Source organism: Hipposideros armiger, unplaced genomic scaffold (assembly GCF_001890085.2).
Source record: "Hipposideros armiger isolate ML-2016 unplaced genomic scaffold, ASM189008v1 scaffold_732, whole genome shotgun sequence".
Lineage (NCBI taxonomy): Eukaryota > Metazoa > Chordata > Mammalia > Chiroptera > Hipposideridae > Hipposideros > Hipposideros armiger.
The window spans coordinates 191729-216757 of record NW_017732082.1 but is presented as its reverse complement, the minus strand read 5'-3'; the positions used below and the strand labels follow the sequence as shown (position 1 = coordinate 216757).

At 41.4% G+C, this 25029-nt stretch overlaps 1 pseudogene; it reads right to left on the bottom strand.

Moving 5' to 3' along the window:
- Window positions 1-20466: 20466 nt before the first annotated feature.
- On the bottom strand, window positions 20467-20840 carry LOC109373544 (thioredoxin-like; annotated as a pseudogene).
- Window positions 20841-25029: the final 4189 nt, after the last annotated feature.

Below are 25029 nucleotides of genomic sequence, written 5' to 3'. Positions count from 1 at the left end.
GGGAGGCCCAGGTTCCTATTGCTTCTCTCCTTACCATATTTTATAAAGATCAAGAATTTAGCCTGGCCATAATCCATTACCTGGTTATACTCTAAAACAGAGTTTTACCCTCCAAGGACAGTTCCAAGACCAAAGTGATAGGGAAATTATGTATGATTAACCCTCAGAGGAATCCAATGACCTCAATAAATATTTTTGGAGGCCATTAGGCCCTAGGGATCCAGACATTGTTCTTGTCCTCTGCCAAAGCTTTGGCTTTCTTCTCAATAAACAAATGTCAGTTTGTTTGTTTTTGCATTGAAAGTGGAGGTCAGTGGGGTAAATTGGCCCTTGGGGATTTTTATCCTGCTAAAATGATGCTAAACCACAAAAATATGCAAACCGCCATCCTAAGTAGACCAACTGTGCTCCTCACCTCCCAGGATAGGCTGGATTGGGGTGTCCCCTGTTGGCTCTTAGCTATTGGGACCATTCAGCAAATCTTGAATCTTGGAAACCACTTCAGTCTTGTGGTTGCTGATTCCTGGCAGGTAAGAAACTATGTCAGTCTTCTGTCTGAGGTTCAGTGGAATATTATCACTACTAACTTGAGCTTCTGGAAGTAGGTCTTCATTTCACAACTCACCCCAAAGCAATCTAACAGTCTAGAAACCAGAGAGTCAGAACGGCTGATGAGTCACTGAAATGCAGACAAACATGATCCCAGGTATGTTTAGAGAGGCGACAGGCCACGATGCTCCAAAGCACGTGGCTTATCATTTTTGATGAAAAGCCCAGGACTATTTCAACTAAACAATTGTTTTGAGGATAAACGTATAAGACAGGGAATATACCAGCTATTTTGTGGGATGGGTATCAAAGGATTGGCCCAAAAAAGAGGAAGAAGGGAAAGGGGAAAAAGAAGGCAAATGAGAATGTAAGATGGGAAGTAGGTAGAAACTGTAGCATTGGAAAAAAAAAATCAAACAAATAAAAATTCATCAGAAGTGGGGACTCATTTTTATTTATTTTTATCACATTGATTTTTTTTTCACTTTCATTTTAAAACTCTGTTTTTAAGGGTATAAGCAAACTGTGGCTACCCTGACCTCTGAGAACTGATTTCAAGTAGAACCAGTATGTAATATATTATCCCTGAGAAGAATTTGGATCCAAGTGTGATAGTGAGGGATATTGAGGAGATGAAAATGAAGCAGAGGCTTTAGTCCTACAAGAAGCAGTCACCCGACTTCAAAGGACACCTGTGTCACTGACAGCATCAAGGAATACAGACAGGGTTCAGAAACTTGGCCTGCCAGCCTCTGACTGACTGATCGGCAGTTTACTGCAGAGCATGAGGCATGCTCTTCTGCTGCCTTCATCAGTCCGGAGGTGCTGACTTTGCTGGCAGAGTCCCTGCTGCAGCCACAGGGCCCCTTCCCACTTCCTCCTTTTCAGCTGCTCTCATCAGAGAAGCCAAGGCCTGCTGTTGTCTGCTTTGCATCTCTTGCATCAGAGGCTTTGGATGGCAGATTGCAAATGATCGTTGCAATCTTTCCCTTTTGTGCTCTTGAAGTTGGAACAGAGAGGCAAAGACTAAGCGGCCCAGGTGCAAATAAGTGTCTGTATTTCCAGAATGAGCCTGAAATGAAGTGCCTCTGAAAATGTCACAGACGGCTTTCTTTCTTTCAGGGCAAAAGCTGGACAGGATCTCACTGAGTCTCAAGCCTACTACATTTTACCAGTTTTGTTTAAAAGAGAAGGAAAGAAAAAAAAAGAAAGCTAGGTACTATTCCCTTAGTTGGCATGCTATGAAGAGACTCTAAAAGACGTTCACTACTTTCTGAATGGCAGTCCTGAGCAGTTCAACTGGGAGGACTGGGTTTTGTATTCCAACACAACTGTTCATGCCCCAAACTTGGAAGGAGAGAACTGAAAGTATTTTACAAAGAAAAAGATAAAATAATTCTGATCTAAAATGTCCTACTGTGGCAAAAATTAAAGTTCCGTTTCCAAGCTAAAGGAACATTCTGTCAAATCTCTACTGTACCCCAGCTAACACCCTACTGCTCACCTCACCTCTGCCTAATTTTCACACCTTTCATCTCAGAATACATGGTAAATACTAATTAATTTTCACAGCATTCTGAAGTTGGTCAAGTCATTCAAACTTGTAGAGATGACAGGCTAGGCAATAGGTAGCAATTTTCCTTTGTTGTCATTACCCTTCCCACATGCTGGGAAACTGAGGCACACAGACAGCTTCAGGTTCTGGGCCAAATCAGTGGTGTTCCAGGAACCAAGCCTCGAGCACTTCTGTCATCTCTGGGAAGTGGCTTTTTGATTCAGCAGCGGTACTTTCCAATGTCAGCACTTGTGTATGTCAGCATCTAAGATGACTCCCATCCAAGAACCCCAGGTTCTTGGCCTCTGCTTCATCTCAGAAAAGCTCTCAGGGTAGTTGAAGAAAATAGGGTGGGTGGGGACATTTGATGGTTGGATGCTTAGATGGATCTTAGCAGGGAAGGAGAGGGACTCCACAATTGTGAGTTAATATAGCTCAAGGGGATAGACTGAAGACTCAGCTTTGCCCTTAAAACTCTGATAGGAAGCTGAAGGACTTGCACCAGCTCCTCTTTTAATGACGAAGCGTTGCAAAGTCGTGTCCTAGCCTGACCCCTAGCCTCACTTGTCCTGCCCCCTTGGGTGCTGCACACACTCTATAAACTTGAAAAGGGGCCACACTGGGGTTGATTTTCTTGAGGCCTTATTTGTTTCCATCTTAATAGGGATCAACAGGACACTTATTCCTAGGTTGATTGAGACGGTCTGAGAGTAGCTAGATAATTCAGTATCAGCTGGAATTTGATCATTTTTTTTTTAAGTGCTAGAAGAGAAAGTCGGACAATTTCCACTAGGTGGAAAAGATTAGACCAATGGGTGCTTATTACTTCCCATCTTTATGATCTCCTGCCTCAGAAAAATGGAAGAAAAAAAGCTGACATCATTTAATGAATGCCCCCTCCTCACAGAGTAGTCCAACTCTGTATCTCAGCAGGAAACAGGGAAAGAGGGAGTGGAAACTGACATTTATTGAGTACCAACTCTCTGCTGGTCCCCTTTATATAAATAATGTAATTTAATCCTCCCTCACAAGACCCTACTATGTAGGTATGATTAACCACATGTTTAAATACAGTTCTCTTAGGTTCTCACAGTTAGGAAGCCATGAGGCCAAAATTTAAAACCCAGGGCTTCCTGACTTCACATTCTTTCCATAAATATTGTTATCATGCTGAAGTGTGTATTTTGAATGAAGACTGATTCAATCCTGAACTCAGCCTACAGGAGGAAAAGGACAGTAGTTAAGTAGTGTCTTCTTCTACAACATGGCTATCAGAACATTCTTAGTGACAGGACGTCAAACTTGTTTCAAAACTGTGTTTGGCTGAAGGATCTGATTCATTGAATGAACACCTTTCTTTCCAGAGTGTGGGGTGCAGGTCTTTACGAAGGGTAATCAGCTTTTGAAGGGAGATACTCTACAATTTGTTTGTTGAAAAACCCAATTAGAGTTCACATTTAATCACTTGTCAGTAAATTTATGGGTACCTTAAACTAGAAGGGCATTCAAAATCATACAATTCTTACCCTTGTCATAAAATAATTATAATCAAATTTATTGAGGACTTATTATGGTCCAGGAACCATTCTTGAGGCTTTACATGTATCATTTAATCCTCCAACAATCCTATGACAAAGGTGCTATTATTTTCTCCATTTACAATTAAAGTACAGATGAAAGGCACAGAAAGGTTAAGTACCTTACCCAAGGTTACACAGGAAGGAAGTGGCAAACCTGGGATTTGAACTTCCAAACCTGGGCACCTATCATCTACATTTTTGCTGCATGTCATTGGCGAAGATTGTACATTGATAGGAAGGGTTGTTTCTGTACTTGGAGCAGAAGATTCTTCTTTCCTCATTTTCCATTTCTAGAGTAATAGCAACCATCCACCACATGTAGACCCTTCACTCACATACATGTCAACTTGCTAGAGAGGTCTACGAAGTTTAACTCCTTCATTACACAGCCTTGTTCTTCTCTTTCCTTCTCCTCACCTGGTCTTTCAGCATCTTCCTCCCGCGGTGGGAATGAGGTATGATTGTTGATGAGGATCATCCTTCTCAGCCGTGTTTTCACCCTCTTGTGTGGTCATTGTCCTGGACACCCACAGGCATTGAAGAGTGGTTGGAATCCACTGCTAGGACACAAAGTTTCCCACTGTCATCATCGTCCTCACCAAAGAGAAACTGGCAGTTTCCCCAAACTGACCACCGTGGTGGAAGATAATGAATGAGTTCTCACGTTGTTGTGTAAGTTAAGTACCGGTATGTGGACCTCACTGGCCCTCAAAGAAAGGTTTTGGTCGCTGCGGAGAGGGAGTAAGTGAAACTGCCACAGCCTCAGGTATTGATTTTGATGCTGAAACTCACATCTGCCTACCCTTTCAGGTGTAAACCAGGATCACAGAATTACTCACTCCACTCAGATGTGTAAAGAAAACATAGTTTCTTTTATCTCTAAATCCCTCTAATATCCCTTCTGAGCCCCCACCCGCTGGGTAGCAAGAGGGAAAAAACTATTTTTAGTTTAATAGGTTTGAAGACTTAGTCCATTAATTATTTAAACAGCTTCTTCGGGCTTAACCCTGCATCTTCGGGTTAAGGCTCACTCTTTCAGATTCCTCCCGGCTTCTGCTTGCTTCTCTGGAAACGGTGCTGGTGGCTTTGAGGCCAGGCCCCTGGCTCCCCCACCCCATGGGGCCCTAGCGAGGGATTTCACAGAGAATGGAAGAGCGCCCTCCTGGCCTTGATGTTCTCTTAATTTATTTCATTCTCCTTCAGGCTGAGACCTGGGGAGGAGCGGCCAGGGGAGGACCAGGGGGCTCCAGACCTGGTGGGTGTCCGTCGCTCTGTCTCCTTCTAGCATTAGACTGGGAGAGGAGGTCTGACAGCCGCTAGCAGAGGCAGAGGAACGCCTCTTTATCCTGGGGAAATTCTCAAATCAGAGTGCTTGGTTCTTGAACTTGTAAAGAGTGTAGATTTTCCAGTTCCTTTTTTCAAGCTTGTTGTAAATAACAGTCCTGGCCAGCCTGAGGCCTTACTCATCCAACAAGGTCTCTGGGATGTGGGCTGCAAAACGAGGGGTTTAGGGAGGAGTTGAAATACTGTGTTTGCTGACTATTACCCCATTTCATCAGTGTAGGCTTCGGGTGGTTGAAGGGGATGGGGATTCTAGAATGTGCTTACAAGTGCTCCTCAAAGGAGTGTAGTGTAGTGCAGTGCTTAAATGCATAGACATGGATCCGACGGGGCTCTGCTATTACATTTTCTTGTGATTTGGACAATTTTATTCATGTGAAAACTCAGTTTCCCTATCTTTAAAAGGGGAGGATAGCAGTATCTACCTCATGGGATGATTACAAAGTTTGAATTTGTTAACATATATAAAGAACTTAGATGTTTGCTTATCTCATAGGAAGCACCAACAAATATCAGCCATCTAGAATCCAAACACACATAACAGGAGATTTTAAGCCTTAGAAGCTTATGTATGATGTCAGGGAAAGAGCCTCCTAAGTTACATGATGTTTAGCAAAGTTATACAGCCTTTGTGAGGCGTGGTCTGAAAAATGAGGATAATATCACAGGAGAGCTGTCAAAATGACATGAAATGATGTATGTATATGAAGACTTTAGCCAAGAGTTTGGCACATAATTGAGGCTCAGCCAGTGTTTCTTCCCCTTTCTCCTGATGGTCATTAATGTGCTCTCTTAAAATTGTTTACTGTTATTACATCGTCAACCAGGAATCTAGAGCTGTTATCATCCCCTAACTGGCTAGTGTGCAGGGGAAGCCCAATAGATTCACTGGCAGATACAAATAAGCCTCCAGACTTGGGGCTCAAGACCCAGGACTTCTCCCCTGTCAAGTGCAGCTTGTCAGAGGACAATTCCTGTCTTCTGACCTTCAGATCTTCCAGGCACATATTTCTCCCTTCTCTTTAGTGAAGTTACACTGTGCTCCATTGGAGGCATCTGTGTCTGCTGTACTCACATCGCTCAACCCACACTTGGAGACCAATGTGTTTGCATAAATACTAGCAGATGCATTTTTTAAAATATCACTTTTCCTCTTCTGGCACTCTGTGAGAGAAATGAGCAAATATAAACAGAAGAGTATCACACCAGAAATGCAGCAGATGGGTTCCTGCTGGAGATCTGGACTTTCCTGGAGTTTACACATTTGGGAGATTTAAGATGATGACAAAAATCCACTTGTAATGTTCTTGCTTTTTCTTTCTTGGGCACAGTATAAATTGCTTAATGACTGGGCTTCACGTACACTTTCAGTCCAAATTTTCCCTTTAGGGAATAAGCAGGAGGCTGTAAGCACTCTCTGTTGGAGAGATTCCCTTCCTAAACCTAGTACAAATCTAGTTTGATTAAAAAATCAAGAAGAGAGAAAGGGAAAGTCTATCTTGACTCCATGCTGCAAGGACAAGGGAAAAAGGGAACTTCACTTCCCATGTCAGAGGGTTTCATGCTTATGAACAAAAGTTTATTATGGGTTTAAAAAAAAAAAGGAACTGATTGGACACACTCTCTGACCAATCCTGATTTGGGCCACCTTGGTTCAGAATATACATCCTGAAAAATACATTTCTACCTGGGGAGTTGATCATGAGCGATCCTTAACTCCTGCCCACCCCTTTGGCCCAAACTGGATAAGATACAAGTATGATTTTCATTCATTCATTCAACAAATTTTATTGAGCATCTACTATGGACTAAACACTGTACTGGGAGTAAGTATACAAATAAAGCAATGAAGAAGACAAGTATGGTCCCTGACTTCACAAGACACAAGTCTTGTGGGAAAACAGTATAATCATTCTATTATATAGGTATTAAAAAGCAACAGTTTCTACTCTACTTCCATCAAACATCCCATGTCCCAAGGACTGGCCTTGGAGAAGGTGGGAGGTGGAATCTCCCTGTGGCCTCCTGGTGCCAGAGCCTCCATGCAGTCTTTAAGACCACCCATGAAGAGCTTCTGATCCACAGTTGACCTTGTTGACCCCTGGTCTTCATGAGTTGTCTTCATGGGCTTCTCACGAGAATGTTTTGAATGATCCTGGCTGCCTATAATGGTGTCTTCTGGATCTCAGAGAAAGCTCCACCTTTAATCAATAATTATTAACTCATTTTTTATTACAAGCATGTTTATCTATTAGGTTTAACGAGGGAGACAGCATGATGTTGTGCCAGGAACACAGACTTTCTGTGGTTTAACTGCCTTATGTACAAAATGGGGGAAAGAGCCCTTAACTCTGGATTCTTAAGTTTCTTAAATTAAATAAGCACCGAGAAGTGCTTAGCATGGGGCACATGCTCCTCCATTATGCTCAGGAACTGTGTGCTATGGCCCAGGACCTGCCTTTGAAAGAAAATAGCATTTGCATGAAATATTTAATGACAACCATACAACTATGACCATTTGGGAAATAATAAATTATACTCTTAGCTGACTCTGCCTAACCTGACTAGTGCCAACTCTTTCTGCTTCTGCTATCCTAACTCTGTAGCTCAAAACAAGTGACCCAACCGGGAAAACCCAAAGAAAATCAGATTAAGAGACAGTAAGACACTTTATAAGTGTTTTAAGATGAGAACCTCAGGGAGGTGGATGACTAGGTTAGAGCGCATGCTATTAACAACAAGGTTGCCCGTTCGACTCCCCCGCCCCTCCACACACACACACACACACACACACACACACGTAGGTTCAAAGTGGCAACTGGACTTGGAGCTGAGCTTATGCCCTCTACAACTAAGATTGAAGGACAACAACTTGATTTGGTGCTGATGGGTCCTGGAAAAACACAATGTTCCCTTCCCCAATTCCCCAGTAAAATCTTTAAAAACAAAAACAAATAGAAAAAAAACTTTAAAATAAAATAAAATAAAATGGGATCCTCAGCTTTGTCACACTAAGTGTATGTAGCCCCTCTCCTTTATTTTACTGTTCTTTTCACTCATTGAAAATATTGCCTGTCATCTTCAAGATGCTTGAAAATGTTCGGCTGAAGATGGAAATTGTGGGCCACATTTGGCAAGGAAATACACAGGTAGATCCTGGTGACACTGCCTTAAGCAATCTCTATGTCTTTTAAGACCCCTGTACCAGAAATCCATGAGTCTTATAGCTCTCAAGGGGCTAGATCCCCCAAGGAGCTGAATTGGCATCTTTCTTTGATTGTTTGTCCTGTAGGTCCCTCCCACAGCTTGTAGGTTACCCATCCAGATATTTTAGGGTTTCCCACCTGGCTAAGTGATGGGACTGACACAAAAATCTCCAAATTTTGTATATTAATTAAAGAATTATAGCTTTTTTTATATGTTTTTCTCCTCCAGGACCCATCAGCTTCAAGTCAAGTAGTTGTTTCAATCTGGTTGTGGAGGACACATCTCAGTGGCCCATGTGGGGATCGAACCGACAACCTTGGTGCCATGAGCACTGCGCTCTAACCAACTGAGCCAACTGGTTGCCCCAAGACTTATAGTTTTGAAAACTGGAAACAAATGCAATATCTAAAACATTTAGGGATGATTAAGTTAACTCTATGGATTATTAGTTAACCATTAATAATTATGGTTACCTAAGTTTCCAGATAATAACGGGGAAAAACAGTAAGACATATTTAGCAAAAAGCATTTTATATACAGAATTAGAGCAATGGGGTTAAAAGAATAAATCTGCCTATATAAAAACTGGAAGGAAACACTCTAAAATGTTAACCTTTTGAGTGTTGGAACTATGGCTAATTTTTTGTTTCTACTTTTATTTTTATAACAAGCATATATTGTTTATATTTTCTTAAAAAGCATTTTTTGTTTGTTTTTAAAGATTTTTATTGGGGAATTGGGGGATGGGAACAGCGCTGGGGAATTTGGGGAAGGGGAACAGACAAGTTGCTGTCCTTTTGTTCTTCAGTCTAGTTGTGGAGGACATTGCTTCACTGGCCCAAGTTGGCACCATCATTGCACTCTTCCCGGGTGAGGCAAATCAGTCGACGGCTTCTGGACGGCCGCTCACAGCAGCTGCTGGCCGCTCACGCTGGCTGCTGGCTACACACGGTAGCCCATGGCAACCCACTGCAGCAGGGGCTGCAGCCTATGCCATCGCCGGCGACTCACGGCAGCCCAGCTCCAGGTTGAGCTGTTGTTCAGCATCTTAGCTGTGGAGGGTAGTGTCACTGGCCCTCATATGTGGGATCCGAACCAGGGTCCTCTGGCATCCCAAGCCAGTTCTTAACCATCGCGCCACTCGGCTCACCCTTAAAAAGCATTTTGAAATGAAGACTTCTGAAACCAAGACTATGGACTTCCCTGAGATCGTTTTCATGAATTATTTCCAAAGAGGATAGTTAGTAATTCACTGGTTGGCTTGGCTGAGTGTTAAGTCCAAGTGAGCAAGAGGCAGCACTGTTAAGGAACTTAAGGGGATCAGAAAGTTTGTCGCCATCAAGTCTTAGGTTTTGTGGTTCTGTCTTTCTTTTTTTCTAGCTGCCAAGATTCATCAGCTTTCAGTCTCCTCACTTCCTCTTCAGATTAAGCTTTGCTCTTTCGAGTCATGGCATCTGCTTGTGCACTTATGCGGGATAGGGGCAGGAGGGCTCCCGGAGGTGAACACAGGCTGAGTCTAGCTCCCACTGCAGGGCAAATGAAGTGGAACACGGATGTAGGCTAAGAAACCTAAGTTCACTTATTCTGTTTTTCTGTTTGTAAGCTAGTCCCCAAACTTTCAGGGTTTTGACCTAAAACAAGAATCAGACGGCTTGTGAGCAAGCCTTGTTGAAGCAGGGCCTGGTTGGGACCCCTCGCAATGACCTGGCCTCACCTTTCTTTGACCTATATATTAACAATAGATCATCCTCCTGCGGTTTGAGCTCGGAATGTCCCACCCAGTTCCCTGTTTTAGAAAATTACCCTGAAGCTTATGATTAATACCCTTAGGCTTATTGATCACAATCTCAATCGTCTAGCATTCTTTCCAGGCTCCTCCCATCATTGTTTCTGGGTTGCTGATGCCACTGGAGAGCCATGCAGACCCCTGGAACCTTCACGTAGCCTCTGGAGGAATGCCCAGATTTTCCCTTAAATATCCCAAGCCAGTTTGAGAATGTGAAGGCAGTTTTTGGAGGTGTTAACCTGCTGCCTTCTCAGACCACCAGTGCTCTGATAAGAAACACCTATTCTATGATTCAACTCCTGAGTCGGTCTATTGGCTGAGAGGCGCAGGCAGCACGAGCCCAGAGCTCGGTTGGCCTCCGGTTTCACTGTCACCCTCATAATCTGAGACAGCCTATCTCAAGGGATATTTTACAATTTCTTTTTTCCCAAAAAGATCCCCCTCCCAGCCATACAATAACAGCAGCCCTGGATGTATCACAGCCCTTGTTTGCTGCACATGTGGTTTTTCTTTCTGGCAGTTTAATGGTCTTCCAGGTCTGTGAGCTGACCAGGCACATCCCCATGCACTGAAACCATTAGACATCTTCCAAGGGCTCAGCCTACTCCGCTCCTTTTTTTACTTAAAAAATTATAAAAAGTAGGGGTCATGTCCTAAGATACCAAGAAACATGCTCAGTGGCTTCTAAGCCAAGCTGAACCTGATGGAGCAGTGCTCCCTTATCTCTCAGCAGAGCCACAGCCTTAGTTGCCCTTCAGGTTCACCCCCAGCACTGCCTGGAGTCTTAGCTGTGAGTGGCCCACCCAGCATTATGATTCAAGAGAAGGTTTTGGGGAAACAATGCATTCTAAAAAAAAAAAAAGTCCCAACAAACAGGAAAGGACGAAGAAGACATTTAATTTATGCTCCGACTCTTGTGACTCTTGTGACCCAGACACCGTAGGACCGAAAAGAAATGGCACTGGAGTAAGACCACTGTGTCTGATTAGCAGCCTTGCAGCAACCTGAGCAAAGAATTCCAAGCCCTAGGACTCAGAACTTCGTAAACAGAAAAGAACAGCAGTCAGGTGACTGGTCCAGCTGAGTTTTACTAGACAGCCCAGTGTTAGCAGTTCCTGAGGGGCCTGCCTGCTCATAGCCTGAGTCAGCTAGGGTGTGACAAGCCACAGCACTGATCTCACCTTTGCAAGTCAACCAAGTTCCCTGCCCCTCCGCCTACTCAGCTGCTGTCAGCCACTGCTGCCAACTTGTTCATTTTGTTCCTATTTTTCTCCCTCTCTGTCTCTCTGGGCAGCCACCTCTGCTATTTACCCCCCAACACACCCTCTGATCTTCAGAGTGCTGCTGTTGACGTGTGGTGACTCATTTGTTACTTAGGTATTTTGGGTTCATTACTCTTCAGCCAGTTTACCCAGAAGAACCACACAGAGTCAACACAGAGAAGAGAGGAAATGGGGGCGTGCAGATGGGAGGGGGTGGGGGAGAAATCCAAGAGCTGCTACGGAAAATTTTTCCGCGGAGGTGCTTGCTGTCCAAGCTGGGACTCAGAGAACAAGGCCATTCCAAAAGCAACAATGGGAAGGAAACAGTGCATTGATTAAAACTTCATCAAGAGGCCTGGACACACACCCCCAGAGTTCTCCCACGATGGAGATGGTGAGTTCAGGAGTCCAAAAGAATCGTCATTGCTCTTTGAGAATATTAAGAGCAACCACACCCAAGCTGTGTTGAGGGGGCCAAAGCAAGGTGGAAGGGTGCAGTTGTGGGGCAGTCAAGCAGAACCTACAAAATACAGTCCAAGTCATTTGCCCTAACTTTCAGTCCCACACTCCCTAATATCCAGGTGCCTTTGGCTCAATTATCTAGATTGCCTTATGGACGATATCCGGTGTGGATTTGCTGCTGTCTTGAGTAGATTGACGCTGTTTATGTTGTGGACGATAGAAAAATCATGTGTGACAGGTTCGCCAGAAGATTCATACATTTGAGACACTTCCAGAAAATTATTGTTCGGAAATTAATTTTTCTTATATTGCTCTCCCCAAGCCTATTATTCAGTACATGATGCTTCTGCTTGCATTGTTGCTGAAGCCAGATTCATTCTAATCTCTTTAGTGAGAGTATTGAATTACTGTTTGTGACATTTGCCATCCGTTTCTAGTTTGGGGCTTGCAAGATGAGCATACTGGGCGTATTCATTCCTTTCTAATTATGCATTCTTTAATTCAACAGAATTCCCCAAATGCCTAATGTTGGAGACAGCCGTTCAGGTCCAGATTGGGACATGGGATAAAGCCTGGGCTTCCGATAGGCAATTCCAGACCAGGATTCTGAACTCTCAGAGAAAGAAGCTGATGAGAATAGAGTGAGGAATGGTTCATGATCAATCTCGTGATTAATGAGTTAATTCCTTCTTATGCAGCATGGGTTAGTGAAACAGTAGAGTGTACCCAACACCTGCTATATGCAAACCAATTTACTGGAAACGGTGAGAAATTAAAAACAAAAAAGATATACAATGGAAATGATGGAATCCATGCATTAGAATGATGGAAAAGGAAGAAAGAAGGATCCAGGTCTCTGATGGCATCACACCACCATCTCAGCCCAGACAACAATATCGTATAGATCACATTTTCTGATCTATACAACCCTTACTTACAAAACCCTTACTTTAATTTCCACACATGAATAAATTTAAAGATACTTCTAAATACCATTAAGAATAAATAATAATTGGTGGATCAGAGAAAAAGTAACTAAAATTAGATACTAAGCAAAGCTAAATAATAAAATATATTTCAAAACTTGTGGGATGCACAGGCAGCCAGTTGGCTCACTTGGTTAGAGTGCAGTACTCATAACACCAAGGTTGCCAGTTCAATTCCCACATGGGCCAGTGAGCTGTGCCCTCCACAACTAGATTGAAGACAATGGCTTGTCTTGGAGCTCAGCTGTGCCCTCCACAACTAGATTGAAAACAACAACTTGACTTGGAGCTGATGGGCCCTGGAAAAAACACACTGTTCCCCAATAAAGTTAAAAAAAACAGAAACAAAAACAAAAACTTGGGATGCAACAAAAGCTTCAGGCAAATTTACAAAAGCTTTAAAATGCCTATTTAGAAAAAGAAAGACTAGAAATTAATGAACCATGTATCCAACTCGGGACACTGGTAATGGGAACAACAGCATACATACAAAGAAAGTAGAAGAAAAAAATAATACACAGGAAAAATTAATTAAATAAAAAACAAAGTTATAATACAAATGATCAAGAAAATGAAAAGCTGGTGCTTTGAAAAGACTAATAAGACTCACAGATTAAAAGGGAAAATCACTACATATATAATAGAATTAAGAGAAATAAGAGAATGTTATAAACTTCATGCAACTAAATTTGAAAACTTATATGAAATGACCAGTTCCCTAGAAAAATGAAATTTACTAAAATTGACTCAAGAAGAAATAGAAAATCTAATTAGAGAACTATCACTATTTTTAAAAAGTTGAGTCAGTAGTTTAAAATCTACTTACAAAAACAAAACAAAACACAGGAGGGCCAGAGGGGCTTGTAAGCAAATTCTGACAAACACTTCAGAAAAATATAATGATAATCTTGCATAATCTGTTTCAGAGGACAGAAAAATATAGAATGACTGCAACTCATTTTATGATGACAGCACAATTTGGTATCAAAACCAGACAAGGATAGAGAGGAAAGGGAAATTATAGGCAAATCTCTCACAAATGCAGATGTAAAAATTCTAGACAGGGGCTGGCTGAGTGGCTCAATTGGTTAAGAGCATGAGCTCTGAGCAACAGGGTTGCCAGTTCAATTCCCACATGGGCCAGTGAGCTGCGCCCGAGATGAGCTGCTAACAGGTGGCAGGATGGCTCAGCTGGTGAGAGCACATGCTCCTAACAACAAGGTTGCCAGCTCGACTCCCACATGGGATGGTGGGCTATGCCCACCCACAACTAAGATTGAACATAGCACCTTGAGCTGAGCAGCTGCAAGCTGCCGGCAGGTGGCCGGATGGCGACTGGACTTGGAGCTGAGCCCTCCGCAACTAAAATTGAAGAAAAGCAACAAGGCTGTTCCCTTCCCCAATTCCCCAATTAAAAAAAAAAAATCTAAACAGAACCGTAGAAAATTAAATCCAGCAATGCATTAGAATTAATATTTATGATCTGTTTAGGTTTATCTCAACATTCAACCAGGACATTAGAAAATGTATTAGTGTTATTTACTACATTTATATATTAAAAGAGAAAACAACAACAACAACAAATCATCATCTCAATGGATGCAGAGAAAATATTTGATAAAGTTTAATTCCTGGTAAAAATTCTTAGCAAATTCATTGTAGAAGGAACTTCCTTAACTTGATAATGGGTGCCCACCTAAAATTTACAGCAAATAATATATTTAATATACTTAGTGGTTAATGTTTCTTAGAATCATCCCCTTTAAAGTCAGGGCTAGGACAAGGATGTCTACCATCTATTAAATTGAATACTGGAGGCCCTAGTAAGATAAAAAGAACTTAAATGTATAAAATTTGAAAGGATGAAATAAACTGCTGTTATTGCCAATTAATGTAATTATGAAGAAAATTCAAGGCAATCTATACACTATTAAAATAAAAACAGCAGAATCCATAGAAACAAAATCAAAATGCAAAAATCAGCTGTGTTCCTATATAGGAAAAACAAATAATTAGAAGCCGTTATTAAAAAATAATGTTTCCTAGAAGCAAAAAAAAAAAAGCTTTAATGGAATAAATCTAACCAAAGATGTGTAAGACAGTTGTAGAAATAGCTATAAAACCATATTGAAAGACATAAAAAAAAATCTAAACAACTATTGAGAGGTACTATGTTTTGTGAAAGGAGGACTCAATGAAGATGTCAATTCTTCACAAGAGAATTTATGAGTTCAAGGCAATTCAATCAAAATCTCCAAGTGTTGTTTTGTTTTGTTTGTTTGAGTAACACATAAGCTCAACCTAAGTTCAGATGGTAAAGCATGCAGAAGGCCATAAATTGTCAACACAATTTCAAAGAAAAACAATGTTGGGAGAACTTGTGCTACTATCAAGTTAGTATAAATCAGTAGCAATTAAGGTAGTCTGAGCTTGACCAAGGGACAGACGAATAACCAAACAGAATGGAGAGCCCAGAAACTGTCCCAAACATATATACATATGAAAAATTACCCTAAGATAAGTGGATGATGTTACAAATCAGTCAAGATATGGGGCTAAGGCAATTGGTTTCCACATAGAGAGATAAAATAAAACTACACAGTTAATTTGTACCATGTACCAAAATTAATTCTAGGTGGATTAGACTCATAAATGTCAGAGACAAACTTTAAAAATTTAAGAAGAAAATACGGGAGAATATTTTTAAGATCTTGAGAAAAGAAATGATTTTTAAAATAAAATACAAAAAGCACAAATCATAAAGGTTCAGATTAAAACATTTCATTATATTAAAATTAAAACTCAAAGTGAGAGCAGCTAGCAGTGTATATTTACATGTATAGAACCCCTCAAATTAGCATTATGAATAATATATCCCATAAATTACTTAAAATAAGACAACTCAACAGGGGGAAAAATGGACAAAAGATATGAACAGATGCTTTAGAAAAGGGAATACTAAAACTGGTGAATAAGCATAAGAAAAAAAATGATCAATTATTAGTAACCAGATTTAAATTAAAACTACTATGTAGCCTTTTTTTTTTTCAAAGATTTTATTGTGGAATTGGGAGAGGGAAACAGTGCTGGGGAATTGGGGGAAGGGGAACAGACAAGTTGCTGTCCTTTTGTTCTTCAGTCTAGTTGTGGAGGACATTGCTTCACTGGCCCAAGTTGGTATTATCATTGCGCTCTTCCTGGGTGAGGCAGATCAGTCGCCGGCCTCTGGACAGCCGCTCATGGCGGCTCTTGGCAGCTCATGCTTGCTGCTGGCTGCTCACGCTGGCTGCCAGCCATTCACAATGGCTAATGGCAGCCCACTGCAGCAGGGGCTACAGCCTACGCCGTTGCCTGCGACTCACAGCAGCCCAGCTCCAGATCGAGCCGTTGTTTGCCATCTTAGCTGTAGAGGGCAGTGTCACTGGCCCTCATGTGGGATCCGAACTGGGGCCCTGCTGCTCAGAGCTAGCGTCCCAAGCCAGCTGTTAACCAATGTGCCACTCGACTGGCCCATATCTATTATGTAGCCTTTTATACCTATTAGATTAATAAAAAATTTTAAAAATGAGTGTTGGTGAGGATGTGGGAGCTTGTATGCATACAGCTTCTTATCTGTATCCTCCCCCACTAGAAGGTAAGTTCCATCAGAGCAGGGACGTCCTTTTGTTCACAGACATAATCTTTAGTGTCTACGCAATACTACCTGGCATTTCAGGGAGGTGAGGGCAAGAACTAACTGGTAAAGCTGAAGATGGATACAATCTAACACTCCATTCCTGAGAATATGACTCTCAGGAAGGTATCCTAGAACAACTCTACACGTGCACAAGAGATCACGTCCAAGCATATTTATTAGAGATCACGTCCAAGCGTATTTATTATTTCAAAGTAGCAACCAATTGGAAGAGAATAGATAAATAGATTGTGGAATATTTATACAATGGAATAACACATGCCAGTTAAAACACATGAATTAGAGCTATCATATAGCAGTGTGGGTAGAGTATTATATTCTTTTTCTATACTTAAAATATATTTGCTTGAAATATGTCATTAAAAGAATTATATACCATCTTTAAGGGGTTGAAAAAATGTTAGATGAACAACAACTCAATATAAAACCAAATATGATCATTTATACTAGCTTTTGCTACACAAAAGTTAAAAAATACAGATATGATAAGCAGTACAAAATGATTTGAGAGTCTTGAATGAGGAGAAATTAATCTCTCCAAAAGGAATCAGGGAAGTGTTTATGCATGAAGTTACAGTTAATATTTAAATAGTTAGAAATGGAGCAAAGAGATTCTTGTTGGAGGAATAAAGGCCTAGGTAGAGGGGGTAAGGCACTGGGAAAATGTGGAGCATTTTCAAGGAGTGTGTGGAAATTCAATTTGACTGGAATATCGGTTGAGTACAGAAGAATGGTGAAAGATAGGTGGGGATAAAATCTTGGAGAAATTTAAATACCACGTTGAAGTTGGGTAGAAAACCCAAACTGCCTAAAGTGTACTCTGGTGCCTGGACTTGGGTTTCGAGTACTAAGGCTCCACTTGAATTTGTTTCCTTGGGAATTCAGGTTAAGATATTTGCTTAATGAATTAGGTTTTTTTCACTTAGAAATCAGAATGTCACTAAGACACCCAAAACATTAATAACTCTATTAACATACTTATTTAAGGGAGTGATACAATCTAGAAAAAGATATAAGTAAATGAAGATATTTAATTTAATGAAATGCTTTTCTCATACTTCTTTCACTATCACGATTTAGTTTATGCAGAATTTTCCTTTTGTCTTGAGTATAAAACAAGTTTTTATTCACTTGATCTTATTTTTATTCATTTATTTATTTAAAGATTTATTGGGTAATTGGGGGAAGGGAACAGCGTTGGGGAATCGGGGAAGGGGAATAGACAAGTTGCTGTCCTTTTGTTCTTCAGTCTAGTTGTGGAGGACATTGCTTCACTGGCCCAAGTTGGTATTATCATTGCGCTCTTCCCAGGTGAGGCAGTCACTCACAGGTCATTGGATGGCCACTCACGGCAGCTCACACCAGCTCACGCTGGCTGCCAGCCACTCACGGTAGCTCACGGGGCAGCCCACTGCAGCAAGGGCTTCAGCCTACGCTGTGGCCAGCGACTCACTGCAGTCCAGCTCCAGGTAGAGCTGTTGTTCACCGTCTTAGCTGTAGAGGGCGCAGTGTCACCGGCCCTCATGTGGGATCCGAACTGGGGCCCTACTGCTCAGAGCGGGCATCCCAGTCAACTCTTAACCAACGCTCCACTCGGCCGGCCGGCTGGCTACTTACTTGTTTGTTTGTTTGTTTGTTTGTTCATGCATCTTTTCATCTATTCTTTTGTTCCAATCCTTCAACTTAAAAATATTTATTAAACATTTACTATGTGCAGGATCCCCATCACTGGAGGTGAACAAGACATACATCAATTCATCAGTTCTGAAACACACAGTCCTTACCCTCTCCACTCCTCAATTTTTTTTAATATCTCTGAAAGCAATTGGGATACTTCTTACACTGATGTTAGCCAGGCTGATGTCCCGGTGTGGTTGTCACGGTCTTCCCAGACTCAAACTTAGTCATAGCTGTTCATGTTGTCATTACTTCAACTGAGTTAAGTACACTGTTGGTAATAATATGTTGAGCTTAGTTGCTGTTTAAATTCCAAAAAATTACACTATCATTTGGCATTGAAATGAAAAGCTATTGTATTTACAGAAAGCATGAAAATAGTGGGACATGAATTTGATGTTGATGAAGCAGATATTCATCATTGGGGAAATTACCACAATTCCATATGTTATTGCAAAAAACAAGAACCAAGTGTTTTATGGGACCCTCGAAATAAAAATAATACCCACAAACAAATAAAGCTGTGTTATGTGTGTCACTGACATATACAAAAAGACTAGCCTAACTAAGATAAGCCAAACAATGTGATGGAAAGCCTGGAAGATTGTCCCGTATTTCAAAGCCAGAGGCTGGTGTGACTAATTCCTAGGTCACAAGGTAATGGTTAAGGCATTGTGTCATAGTTTAGTTGGCAGGATTTTTTTTTTCTTAGTGATACATAAAATAATGGTGTGTTCTACAATTAAATGTGTCATTAGAATGGATGATAGATAGTCATTCATGTCCAAGAACTACCTAAACATTTTCTTTTAAAGAAACATATTGATAGAATGTCAGACATATAAGAACCAACTCCTTTCTTTCCAAATAAGAAAACTGAGTCTGGAAGGTAGGTGGCTGGCCCAGGACTGCACCCCACAGCTTGTCAGAGGCAGAGGAAGTTCATTTACTAGAGGATATTGTCATGACTTCTGGCAAAAGGAGCAAGATAAAAATTATATAATGGCTTAGTGGCCCAGACCTCCATTACAAACCCTATGATTGCTTTTTTTTCTGTTAGAAGGAGGATAAGCAGGTTTAGTAACTTCTAATCTTTGACAACAGGCTTCTGATTTATGCCCACCATCTATATCTATTTAATCTCCTTAATCACTGGCCTTGCTGGCTTTATAATGTACATAAAGAGCACACACTCTTAGTGTCCCTTTTTATTTTTCTCAAGAAAATTTTAAGACACATAGACAGATTAAAAATAAATGGAGATCTATTATTATTCTCTTATTCGGCGTGACATATTTTTTTCAATACCTAAAAAACAAAGTTGCTTCACTGTTGGTCCTCCCCTGGGGCTGGGACAGTTAAGGGGAGCAGGTGTCCACGCTTGAAAAGGAGGATTAAGCCAAGGACAGTGGTGGTGTATCCATCCTGTCCAACTGATGAAACCAACATGGAGTAACTAGAGAGAGTTATCGCTTCCTACCCGAGTCCTCCTGGTCCACGCTATCACAGAAGCAATCTCTTTGTTTGCTGTCCACAGCTCCTAATATTAGTGAGAGAATATACAAAAGAGTGTGATAAGAAGATGAGAGATACTTAATTTTCTAGTTTGGCAGTGGAAAGCCACAGGATCTTGTGCTGAGAACTTTATGGCCAGCAGTTAGTCGGCATACATCCTTTTAGGTCCAGTATCTTTTTTTTTTTTTTTTAAGATTTTATTGGGGAATTGGGGAAGGGAACAGTGTTGGGGAATTGGGAAGGGAATGTTGTGTTTTTCCAGGACCCATCAGCTCCAAGTCAAGTTGTTGTCTTTCAGTCTTAGTTATGTAGGGCACAGCTCAGCTCCAAGTCTAGTCGCCGCTTTTGAATCTAGTTGCAGGGGGCACAGCCCACCATCCCATGTGGGAGTCAAACCAGCAACATTGTTGTTAAGAGCATGCGCTCTAACAAGCTGAGCCACCTGGCCGGCCCTAGGTCCAGTATCTTAACTGAATAAGATTCAAATTTGTTTGTTGCTTGTTTGTTTTTGGTTATCATAGCTGCTACTGTTTCTACTTTTACTAAATAATGGCATTCTGGTCACCAGCCACATAGTGAATTATAAATTATTCCCTGCTTATGAATGAATCACTCTAAAGGCATTAGGAGAATGTAAAAGACACTTTGAGATACCTTATTTCTCTCTTCTCCCCTCTTTGAGGCTCCTTTTGTCTTTAAGAATTTCCAGTACAGGAGAGGTTTGCCCTTTTTTGGTAGTAAAACTGATCCATAGTATATTTTGTTATACATCCTTCTGATCTTTCTTCATTGTAAATTTAAATCTTTCTTCATTGTAAATTTAAAGTTACAAGTTTTAAACAGCCTGCACAATTAGATTAATTCATTCATGGTGACTTTCAATTTTTCCTTATTAGCTCCAAAAAATTCATCCACTTTTTGTTCTGTTTTCAAAACTGAAAGATTGGTAATTAGAACATAAATTTAAAACAATAAAATAAAATAAAAACTGGAAGGTTGGCATGCATTTGACTTCACACTCTGTAGCAACATCCTGACAGTTATCACATGTACTTCAACTTCAAGGAAGTTAGCACTGGAGTACTTTTCAGAGAGGGATGAAAGGAAGGCTTGGTCATTTGGCAAGGCCCCCACCACATGGCTGAGAAGTCAACTACTAAGAGTTTATCTCCCGTACTGTTCAAGGCTTCCTGAAAAGCCTGCTCTTTCTCTACCTGCTCCACCATTTTGGCTGCTGGGGTCTGATGAGCGACTGTAAGAACCAGTGGAAATGGATGCAAACCATGGGACCAAGCTTCCCTATCCTTTTTCTATGCATGCTTTTTACAGTGAAAACGTCAGTTGTATATACAGTAGTGTATTTTGTTTTGCTTATTCAACATTATTATGTAAGCATTTTCTTATATTACTAACACTCGTCAGTATAGTTATTAGTAGTTGCATAATATCACACTGTGAATGCAGCATGCTTTTTTTTTTTTAACCCATTCTATGATTATAGACTTAGGGTGTTTTCAGGCTTTTGCTATCATAAATAATGTTGTGATGAACATCTTTATGCACATGTTATGTGATGAACATCTTTTTCTGTGTGTAATGAGATTCACCCCTGAGGGTGATAGCTACACCATCCTATCCTTTTGCATTTTTCCAAAGCAGGGAAAGACACTGGGATTGGGTGAGAGTGGGAGAGTTTACAGAACCAGTGCAGATCTGTGCCTGGCAACCTCTGATTGGTGACCAGAAAATACAGGAATCTCTGCAAAATACATTTTTTTTTAACTTTATTGGGGAATAGCCATGGTCATTGGTTACACGTTGCTTTCATGCTACAATGACATACCTGACTTTTTTAAGGAGGACGCAGTTCACAGTGGCCCTCGCGGGAATCAAACCGGCAACCTTGGTGTTATCAGCAGGATGCTCTAACCAACTGAGCTAACCGGTCACCCCTCTGCAAAACACTTTGTGAAAATCATTCTTTCTTGCCTTTCTAATTAAACGATCCATTCCATGAAGACAGAATGGACTTCAGACTTCCATGCACCCGTCCTCCTCCCGCAGTCACTACAGGACTGTATGATCATAGCAGTTGGGAACCCAGAACCGCCTGCACCAGGGCCAGGAGACTGGGCTCTGACCTGGGTGGGAGTAATCCCCTAGCTTGGCACCTAGCAGCTTCAAAGGGCAATTCGATCTGAAAGCCCTTAGGTCATGCTTTATAACACAGCTGTTAGAACGCACACCCTGTAAACAGGAAATGCCTTGGGAAGTACAACAGAGTACATCTTAGTTTTATTTTTAAAGAAACTATTATAAAGCCTGAGCAGAGGGTGACATTTATCTGACATTACAGCGAACAAGTTAGAGCTGCTCCCTGACAGCCTTAGTTTTATGTTCTGAGCGATGGTGTGCCTACTGCTGTTTCACAGGTGCTTAAATAGTCCCAATTAATCTATAACTCATCTTGCCTTGTAAAATGAGTGTCTCGGTCAAGGGAATTGTAAGTTACATGGTTCATTTTTGCTGTCATAGAAAAGGAAAAGGTTTACTAAACCCTAAACCAATATTTAGACACCTTGATGCTTAGAATATGGGCAATTTAGCAATGGGTGAAAGGAAAACCATGTAAAAGAGAGGGTTGGGAGGCTCTAGTTGGTTGAATAGCACCAGGAAAAGCTAAAATTCAGAACTGATGACTTCCAGGAAAGATTTAGCCGTATGGAGAGCACAGTACTAACCCACCTTTTATGCCAGGTCCCACCCTGGCCCCTGCCCCAGCCATAAACCATTTGTTTGTCACACAGCCTCACTGATGAAGCTATTTCCCACCACACGTGCCTTTACACATGCCCCACAACACTTGGAATGCCCCATATTCCTTTCTTCTCCCCTATTTGTTTGGCAAATTCCTGCTTATCCTTCAAGGCGGAGATGTCACTTGATTCGGCTATAGCATGAAGACAGCATAACAGAGTGGCGAGAACTTGAATTTTAGAGTGAGACATAACTGGGTTGAAATCTTGGCACCATTTTGTGACCTTGGAAAAATTGACTTGACCTCTGTGAGTCTGTTTCCTCCTCAGTTAATGGAGCTAATACCTCACTCACTGGAGTGTAGCGAATATTAAGTCACGTGACTATATAAAATGCTTGCCATGCAGTAGGCACTCAATAAATGTCAATTTCCTTCTGCCACGCCCATCTCTCAAGCCTTCCTTACTTCTCTAGGCAGCATGATTTTATTCCAAACTTGGAGTGTGAGCCTGTATCTTATCTCTGAGTCTGTAGTATCTACATAGTATTCAAATTTTTCGTGCCATGCTGAAGTGATAAGATTTCCAGATGAAAATTTTAATTTATCTATTTATTTAACAAATATTTATTTAATGACATCAGATAGCAGCTATCCTGTCACTTGTATTCTTATTTTTTTTATTCTTGTGAAATATACATTTTTTAGAATTAGTTTCAGCTGTACAACACAGTGCAATAGTTATACTTTTCTGTCACTTGTGTTCTTGAGATGTTTTTTTCTTCCTTTAAAATAGGGCTTCTCAGCTTTGACACTATTGCCATTGGGCAAGGTAATTCTTTGTGGGGGGTGGGTGTGGGCTACCCTGTGCGTTGTAGGATGCTGGGCAGCATCCCTGGCCTGTACCCACTAGAAGCTAGTAACAACTTTCCCAAGCAAGATGTGACAACTCAAAATGTCTCCAGACACTGACTGCCCCTGGTTGAAAAAAACTGCTCTAGAGCTTTGCTCCCTTGGTTATTCTCCCAACTCTAGTTTCTATATTCAGCCTCTAAGGGTACCTTTCTCTCATAAAAATATGCTTTTTTTCTCCAGTCTTTCAAAACAAAGAAATCAAACACAAAACCCACTCCCTTCACACTCAAGCTCTCCAAAGTATAGCCTCCATTCATTGCCCCTTTCTACCCATTCTTCCCCCTGCTGCAGTCAGGGCCTTCCCCGCTTTCAGGAAATGCCCTGCCAAAGTTCCTACTGACAAATGGCTAAATGCTGTGTCCTCTTTCTGCTGCTTACCTTGCTGGCACTCTGTGACATTTCACACTTGATGAATTCCAGCACGCTCCTCTTTCCTGGCTCTTATTTGACCCCCTTTGACCCCACCCAAGTTCCAGTGGGGTCTCCTTTGCTCTGCCTCTTTCATTTTATCATTCCCAGGGCTCTGTTCTTGGTCTTATCTCTTCTCTTTCCCTAGAGCACATTCACCTATTTTCAAAGCTTTAATTCTAATATAGCATCAACTCTGACATGTTTTGTTCCAGCCCAGATTTCTCTCCTGAGTACAAAACCTATATATCCACTGTGTCTCAGACATCTCAAAGAGAACTTTAACCCTGTTCTCCCCTTCCCAAAGTTGTTTCTCCACCCACCTTCCCATGCCCCATCTCACCTGCACAGTGGAGCACTGCGTGAGCATTAGGCCCTGGTGTTGCAGATGTTAGGCACTTTCGTAAAGATGTTCACCTTAGGTTACCTAGTAATGCAAGGCCAAGCCAGCTCCGCTGCTTCTTAGGCCCTCTCACAATCCTTTGGCTGGAGCCTACTTGGAGCTGCAAACCTTAGTATTACATTAAATGAGACAACCTCCGTAAAGCACCCAGCACATAGTAGGTAGTTCCCTTTCCCCATTATTTTCTTCTAGAAGACACACTCTAGAATATTTAGAGTTGTGTATGGGTAGTGAGATTGTAAGTGATTTTTTTCTTGTGTTCTCTAAATTTTTTCCCATTGAAAAGAAATTACTTTTGCAATAAAGTAAAAAAGGTTTTGCTAATATACCCTGATAAGTACATCTAATCAAGCCACTCCCCTCTGTTGGCTGTTCATTGACCTAATGGTCAAGTCCAAAACTCTAAGAATGGCTTACAGGATCCTCTCTGATTTGGCCTTGATGTAGTTATAAAACCTTATCTTAGGGCCTGCCGAGTGGCTCAGTTGGTTAAGAGCTCGCTCAACAGTGCAGTGCGAGCTCTGAGCAACAGCCGTTCTATTCCCAGCTCAAGCTGAGTTGCGCTGAACTGCCGACAAGTGGCGGGATGGCTCAGCTAAAAACAAAAACAACAGCAAAAAAAACTTTATCCTATGCTGTACTACCTCCCTTCCACAGTATATACTCTGGCAACTCCAAATCTCTTCCAGGTCTCTGAACAAGCTAGGCTGTTGCTTGTTTCTGCAATAGGATTCTCCCGCTGCTTGGTGACTAACCCTGCCCTTCATCCCTTCTGTTCCATCCTGTGCTCATAGCCAAGCCCACACTTAGACACACATCCTGGGACACCTGGACAATTCTCGTTTCTTAAAACTTAGTTCAAACACATCCTCTGAGCCCTTTCCTCTCTCCCTCCCTCCCTGCCCTCCTTTTTTCTTGTTAATTCTTCTTCTCC